Here is an 8,188-nt window from a genome sequence, read left to right on the forward strand (position 1 = left end):
CTCCCCATTGTTTGCATTACCGCCTGAACCATCCCCCCTGCTCCCCCAGTCTGTGGAAAAATTGTCTTCCACGAAACCGGTCCGTGGTGCCAAAAATGTTGGGGACTGCTGTTTTAGACCTTTCCCAGGCACAATGGAAGTGTGTGACCCATCACTTGTGCATCCCATGCCCCAAACTCAGGGACTTTGCTTGTCCTTTCCTATCCCCATTCTGTCCACTCCATGCTTGCCACCCACCTTTCAGTGTCTTCACATCTTTCCCATCACCAACCCTCATCTTACTCCCACTTTTCCTTGCCTCTCTTTCAGCCAAGCATCACGTTAGCATTTCCTACACTTGCTCTCTCTGCATTCTTACTATCCTCACCCTAGCAGTGGTTGGTGGGGGTCCTCAGGCCGCAGAGGGAGACACAGGAAGGACTGGGCTGGCTCTCCTTTCCATGGCTGGGAGAGGTGAGGAGAACCTCTAGGTCTGTGGAAGGACAACCTCATGGGCTGAACCACATCCTTTGGCGCCATCTGCTGGCCATTTTGGAATGCAACCCTCTTGCTGCACAGGGAACATTTGTGTCCTGGATTCTGTGAGCTTTCCTGAATAAAAAAAAAAATTCGATAAATCATAGAAAGTACCTTTAATTAATGCTGAATAAGTTAATAAAGTAAGATTGTAACTTATTCTAGAACACCGTTTATTTTTCATTCTTAACCTTTTGTAAAAAGGGGCCTTGTTGGCCCCCAAGATATTTTCTTTTTTATTCATTCATTCATTCGTTCATTCATTATTTTGTTCATCCAGCAGACTTTTGTGTGCCAGCTTCTGTGCTAGAAAGGTTTAATTATGCTTCAGTAAATAAGTTTATTAAGTAAATAAATAAGTATGAACTTATTCCCCAAGTGAATCTGGACTGTATGATTTCAATTCTTTTAAGTTTGTTGAGGTTTTTTTTTTTATGGCCCAGGATATGGTATATCTTGGTATATGATCTATGGTGCTTGCAAAGGATGTGCAGTGTGCTGTTGTTGGGTGGAATGTTCTATAGATGTTGATCAGATCCTGCTGGCTGACAGTGTTGTTGATTTCCTCTATATCCTTGCTGATTTTCTGTCTAGTTCTTTTGATTGTTGAGAGAATAGTTGAAGTGTCCAATTATAATTGTGTATTTCTTTATCCTTTCAACTCTGTCAGTTTTTTGTATTAATAGACTTTTTTAAGAACCGTTTTAGATGTACAGAAAAAGTGAGTATATAGACCCCACCTCCATTTTCCCTATTATTAACATTTTACAGGACTTCCCTGGTTGTCCAGTGGCTAAGACTCCACGCTCCCAATGCAGGGGTCCCAGGTTCGATCCCTGGTCAGGGAACTAGATCCCACATACTGCAGCTAAGAGTTTGCATGCTGCAACTAAAGACCCCGCATGCCACACTAAAGACCCTGCATGCCACAACTAAAGACCCTGCATATCGCAACTAAAGATTCTGCATGCCGCAACTAAAAGATCCCGCATGCCGCAACTAAAAAAGATCTCGCATGCTACAACTAAAAGATCCTGCATGCTGCAATGAAGATCCCATGTGCTGCAACTAGGACCTGCGCAGCCAAATAAATAAATAGATAAAATATTGAAAAAAAAATCCAGCTACAGAAAAAAATCTTACATTAATATGGTGCATTTGTTATAATCAATGAACCAATATTGGTATATTATTACTAAATAAATCCATAGGTTAAATGAATAAACTAATGTCTTTTTCTGTTCCAGAATTCCATCCAGGATGCCACATTACATTTAGCCATCATGTTTCGTTAAGTTCCTCTTGGTTGTGATGTTTTCTCAGACTCTCCTTGTCTTTGATGATCTTAACAGTTTTGAGGAGTATAGTCAGGTATATTGTAGGATGCACCTCTATTAGAATTTTTCTGATGTTTTTCTCATGACTAGACTGGGGTTATAGGTTTCTGGAGGAAAACCACAGATTAAAGTGCCATTTTCATCTCATCATATGACCTTGATCACTTTGCTGAGATAGACTTTGTGAGGTTTCTGTACTGTAAAGTTATCTCCACCCCCCCCACCCCCAACCTCCCACCCCCCGCCATCGTACTGTCCTCTTTGGAAGGAAGTCGCTTTGCAGCCCACACTTAAGGAGTTATGCTCCCCTCCTTTAGAGTAGAGTATCTACATAATTTATTTGGAATTCTTCTACGTATGAAAATTGTCCCTTCTCTTCCCTTACCTCTCTCTATTTATTAACTTATTCAATCATTTATTTATATCAGAATGGACTCATGGATATTTATTTTATACTTTGGATTATAATCTAATACTACTTTATACTGTTGTTAAATTGTTCCCACTTTGGTCGCTGGGAGCTCTTTCATTTGGCTCCTATGTCCCTTTGACATGCCCCCATCAATGTGTGGGGTTTTTTTCTTTTTTGGGCACTTCCTTACTTTCTGGCACTATAAGATTCTCCAGGCTTATCTTGTATATTTCCTGCTTCTGTCATTGAAACAGCCATTTCTCCAGGGAACCCTGATTCCTTTTAATAGAGCTTGTTCTAGCTCAGGGCAAAAGCTAGATTGGTGTTGCCACTTGTGGTTGTTAATGGCAAAAGTGACCTCAGTTCTTCATTTCTCCCTGCTTTGCTGTGTGATCTTGCATCTCCTCCCACTAAAGAGGTTGTTATTGGCTGAATTATGTCCCCTCAAATTCATGTGTTGAAGTCCTAACCCAGCTCCCTATAATGGATTAAAGATTATTCAGCAAATATTCAATCGCTTTCCTCTTCCTCTGGGAGCAGAATATATCTTCCTGCCCCATTGACTTTGGGCTTGGCCATCTGACTTGTTTTGGCCAACAGAAAATGAACAGACATGATGTGGTATGAGCAGAAGCTTCCAGCATGCTTGCACAGTTGGTTTTGGCCTCTCGTTTACTTGCCATTTGTCATAAGAAGAACAGGTCCCTGATAGCTGATGTTTCAAGGAGAATATGGAGAAAGGGGAATAGATGTGAGCCTACAGAAGCCTGGAACCAAACCTACCGCCTGCAGACAGACACATAAACAAGAAAAACAAATGCTTGCTCTTATAACCTGTGAATTTAAGGGTGGCTTGTTTTGCAGCATTATCATGGCAATAGTTGACTGTTACACCTCACTGTGGGGGAGTCATCTAGCCCAAGAGGGATATTTCTAGGCACTAGTGATAGAGTGAGCAATGGCCCATAGACTGGGAAGCCACCCACGGTACAGGGTGGTACAGTTCCAGCAAAGGGGCCTGGCAGGAATGGGCCAAGGGATTCAGATTCCTGGAGCGTTCATTTCATGGCTTGACTCTGGCTTAAGGAGCTGGAAGAGATAGAAGCCAGTGGCATTTTTTTAGTTCCATTCTACCAGACTGAGGAAAGATCTTCTAACTGCCACTGCCCAGTTCTCAGCTCATGAGGAAGAACTTTCTTCTAAAAATTCAGAGTTGCTGCTACTCCTCTTCCACCAAATGGAGCACCTGAGAAACTACAATGTTTCCCTCTGCTCTCAAGGTCCCTTCTGACCCAGACCCACAAGCTTGGACAGTATTAAAGTCTTTGCTGAAGGTAGAGAGTTCCTGCAGGGAATCAAGAGGATGGGTGATCATTACTGTGTTCTCGGCTGCTCAGAAAACAATTCTTGGCAGTAGGACAGTCCTCGCTAATCTGATCATACCAGGTCTCCTCCTAAGTTAGGACTTTGCACCTGCTGTTCCCTCTGCCTGGAATGCTTTCCCCCAGCAATCTGCATGGTTTACATCATTACCATCTTCAGGCCTTTTCTCACACATCACCTTCTACCTGAGACCTTCCCTAGGTACTCAAACTGAAAGTGCCACATCCTGTAGCCTCAACACTTCCTGTTCCCTTTCCCTGTTATATTTCTTTTGCTTATCACCATTTACTATATGTTTTGTTGTTATTACCTATCACTCCTGTCTCTCCTGAAATGAGAACTCCATGGAGACTGACTTTTTTTTTTTAAATGGATGTATCCCCATTGACTGGGCACATAGTAGGTGGTCAGTAAATATTATAAAATGCATGCATTGTTTATTGACTATCACCTGGCCATTTGTTATTGGTTGAGAGGCATCAGAGGGCACCTGGGCCCATCTGAGCAGGTGCATTTCCCACCTGGGGTTGGAGGAATACCAAATGCCTAATCTGTAAGAGGCCCAGGCATTTGGCACTTGTAGGCTTGTCTACTAGGGTGACTATTCCCTAAGAGCTTGGACATAAAAGCTCTCAAGACTGGCTTCTGAGGGTTCCACTCTGAAATTGGACACATGATAAATGAGATTAGAGACAAGTAAAGCAAACTTAAAGGTACAGAGTGAGACAAAAGGCTGGGATTGAAGCATGAGATGGGAGGATGGAGAGGGATATATGATGGAAACAGAGGCACAATGCACTGGGAGATGGAACCCTGGCCTGGGGACCGATCTCCATGCCTGGTGCACTAAATAAGTGACTCTTCCCTTTAACTTCCTGGCTTGGCCTCTGAACTCACTAGTGGCTTTCAGACCACAGTTTGGCTTCCCATCAGGTTCATTTATCATCATGAGGACATTGGCTTGTGTGATAGTTAAATTATAGTTCCCATTAAAAATGAGCACATTGGCTTTGAGCTTATGATCTTCATGTCCTAGTGAGTTAGGCCATCTGTGTCAGCTTATATGAGACTGTGGAACACCGTGGAACACCGACCAGACCCATTTTCTAGACCTGTAATACTGAGGACCTGTCCCTTGGCTGGGGGCAAGTTCATTGAGCAAATAATACCTCATTGAGCCTTTTGGGGCACAGCCAGCCAGATATTTTGTTGTGTCCCCTTTTACTTTTTATTAGTCTCTTTCAAAATCCCACACATTTGGTCAGTTAGGGAAAATGTCCTTGAGGTAGAGGGCTTCCAAAAAAAAACCCCTTGTGTTATGTTTGTGGTGAGAGGGGGAACTCTTAGCTTATGCTGTTTCAGATTAGATACCTGACACAGGCTTGCAGTGTGGTGACTCGCCTTTGTGACAGACACTGAAAGCTGCCTGCCTGATATCCATTGCTTCCTCCTGCTGCCAGAATCGTGATTTTGTTCAGAACAGCAGTGTTTCCAACGGGAGGCAATGATCCACCTTGCCCTAAAGCAGGGTCAACAAACTTTTCGACAAATTTTTTTTTTTTAATTTAGGCTTTGTGGGCCAAGAGATAACTTTCATACAATACACCTGTCATGAAATATTCTCTTGACTTTTTTTTCTCCAACCATTTAAAAATGTAAAACCCATTCTTAGTTCATAGGCTGTACAAAGTCAGGTGGTGGGCTAAATTTGGCCCACTTTGCAGACCTCTGCTCTAAACCAATCACTCCATCTTGTTTTTTATTTTACCAGTCTACCTTGCAGGGTGGGCATGGCACCCACTTCTGGCCCTTAAGACCTAAGTGGAGGTGTGCCGGGGAAGGGTGGTTTGGGGCAAACTTTATTATCTTGATAAAAGGAGGCAGATTCCATAGCCCAGACCCTTCTCCTTTTTTCTCCTGCTTGAATATGAATGTGAGTTATGGTGCCATTGGTCATGGTGAAGCAACAAGGAGGATAAAAACCGACACACTGAAGACTATGAAGCAAAGACAGAGCTTGTGTGTGTGACTTACACTGCCAGAAACTACCTACTTCATAAATTGTCAGGTGAGAAAAATAATGACCAATGTTTAAGCAGCTTCCTTATTACTTGCAGCTGCATTTTTAACTGATCCAGTGTGCTAGAGATGTCCTTCATTATGTGCTCCACGCCTCCCCCATCTAGGAGAATTACTCTACCCACAGACACTGGTACCCAGACAGCTGTGTTTTGTATCACATGCTCCATCTCATTCCCATCTGCCTGCTCAGCTGTTCAGACCTGACTTCAAATTAGTCAATCCATAGACTGGCTAGTGAACCACGATCTTTGTGGCTGGTCTCAGGAATGAGAGCTGAGACTCCTATGGTTTCTGGCAGGACAGAAAAAGGTGGATGCAAACAGCATGATGGAGTCACATGAATGGCGAACTCCTGGAAGGAATGGCCACAAATGTCATGGGTGAGGTACTCCTCCAATGCATCCTTCCCTCCTGCTCCTGGCTCTAAAAGCTCAGCCTGTTGTGGCCCCAGTTCCTGCATTTCTTCTTGGTTCCAAATTCACCCTGGAATTCCTGCTTCATTCTTCTCCAGAAAAGAGCAATTTGAGAATGTAGGCCAGGGGCTTGGTCAGCACCCCCTTTGTTTCCCTGCTTCCACCAAGGGGTGGATGGGGGAAGGGAAGAAACGCCAGCCCAGACCTGCAGGAGAGCTGAGTGCAGCCCCACTTCCCAAAGGTACCACCCCCAGCACCACCTGGGTCCACTGGGCTCCCCAGAGAGCTATTCTGAGCTGAGAGGCTACGGGACGGATTTAGCCTTTACAAGCATCTGGTTTTGTGCTTCGCTGAACCACAGAAGAAGAAAAAAAAGGAAATTCTTTTGCAAGTGGACAGTGAACATGTAACCTCCTGGGGATATGACAGGATGGGAATAGAAACAGGGTCAGGAGGGCACTGAGGAGTCAGGGATCTGACAGGTCACCAAGGTCCCAGACCTTTCCCCAGGACCTGTCAGTGCCTGGAGCAGGAGGGACTAAGGGACTAGGTTGTAGTGGTGGTACTGGTGGTAGTGGTGGTAGTGGTGGTGAGGGGCCTGCAGGGGAGAGTGGGGCTCCAGGTGGGTGGGGTGGGTGGGCTGCAGGGCACCTGGAGCAGGAGGACTTCTTTCTGCAGAAGTCCAGGGTGTAGCTGGCTCTCTGGCTGGTGAAGAATACAGGTTCTAGCCCGTTGAGGACTGGTGGAACCAGCTGGGGGGAGGGTCTTGCAAAGATGGTGATGTCAGCCAGCCATCAGGTTGGCACCGGGGCAGTGTCCCAGGCAAGGGTAATGGGGCAACTCCATCAATCTAGGATTTAATGAACACTTATACCTAGTCTGGAGCAGCCCTGGGTCAGACAGTCCACTTCCTCATAGTGGATGAAGACATGGATTCTATCAGTGGACTCTAAGCCAGGATGAGCTTGATGTGAGCTACTGGAGAGGCTGAGGGCTACTCAGGGCTTAATTCTGAACAGGGGGTCTGGGAAGAAGGTCTTGGGAAGATAATGGTGAGTGGAGAGGGCGGGCAGGCTCAGGGCCTCTGGGAGCCTGAAGCCTCAGCATCATTGGCCTTGTCATGCCTGCATGGAGTAGAGGACATGGCTTTGCAGGAGGGTGGTGGGCTTGTATTTGAGGTGTCTGGGGTCATCCAGAGGAGGGTGAACACACATTTAGAGCTAGAGTAGACCCTTGGGATCCATTTATGTACAAGTGGTCATTTAGATGATTTGGAGTGGATGAGATTGGGTAGCAAGTTGAGATAAGGAAAAAAAAAACCCTGGGGGACACTTAAGGGCATAGAGAGGCACCTGCACAGGAAGGGGGGAGAGAGGGAGAGAGAGAGAGAGAGAGGGAGGGAGGGAGGGAGAGAGAGAGAGAGGGAGGGAGGGAGGGAGGGGGGGGGAGAGAGGGGGAGAGAGAGAGAGAGGGAGGGAGGGAGAGAGAGAGAAAGAGAGGGAGAGAGAGAGAAAGAGGGGGAGAGAGAGAGGGAGGGAGAGAGAGAGAAAGAGAGGGAAGGAGGGAGAGAGAGGGGTGGAGAGAGAGGGGGAGAGAGGGACGGAGGGAGGGAGGGAGGGAGAGAGAGAGAGAAAGAGAGAGAGAGAGAGAGTGGGAGAGAAAGAGAGAGAGAGGGAGAGAGAAGATCCCAGGGGTGTGGTTCAGGCAGGACGAGGAATATTTCAGGAAGCAGGGAGCAGCCACCAGTGTGGACTACGGCAGAGACGGGGGCGGGGAGGAGATTGGGGAAATGAAAGGTCCCAGGTGACTTGCAAAAGCAGCCCTGGGGGATGCTGGGACAGAGGTCCTGGAAGGAGTGTGGGAAGCAAGCAAGATGGGTGGCAAGAGCCCAGCTGGAGAGGGAGGGTAGACTGGAGCTGGGGCCTTGTGAGGGAAGTGGGAATGCAGCTTTCTAAGGAATTGCATGTGTGTGTGGGGAATTGGGCAAATACCAGTGCCCTTGGAGGCTTGCTTCTGTTTCTGTCACATTTCACAAGACCATCCTC

At 46.2% G+C, this 8,188-nt stretch overlaps 1 protein-coding gene across 1 annotated transcript in view; it reads left to right on the top strand.

Annotated features, from left to right (window-relative positions):
• Positions 1 to 1,315, top strand: part of SMOX (spermine oxidase) — a 51,060-nt gene extending 49,745 nt beyond the window's left edge. Inside the window, exon 8 of the transcript XR_005016626.1 lies at positions 1,288 to 1,315. The gene's annotated coding sequence lies outside the window, so the exon portion shown is untranslated. The remainder of the gene's footprint in view (positions 1 to 1,287) is intronic.
• Positions 1,316 to 8,188: the final 6,873 nt, after the last annotated feature.

Source organism: Balaenoptera musculus, chromosome 15, assembly GCF_009873245.2.
Source record: "Balaenoptera musculus isolate JJ_BM4_2016_0621 chromosome 15, mBalMus1.pri.v3, whole genome shotgun sequence".
NCBI lineage: Eukaryota > Metazoa > Chordata > Mammalia > Artiodactyla > Balaenopteridae > Balaenoptera > Balaenoptera musculus.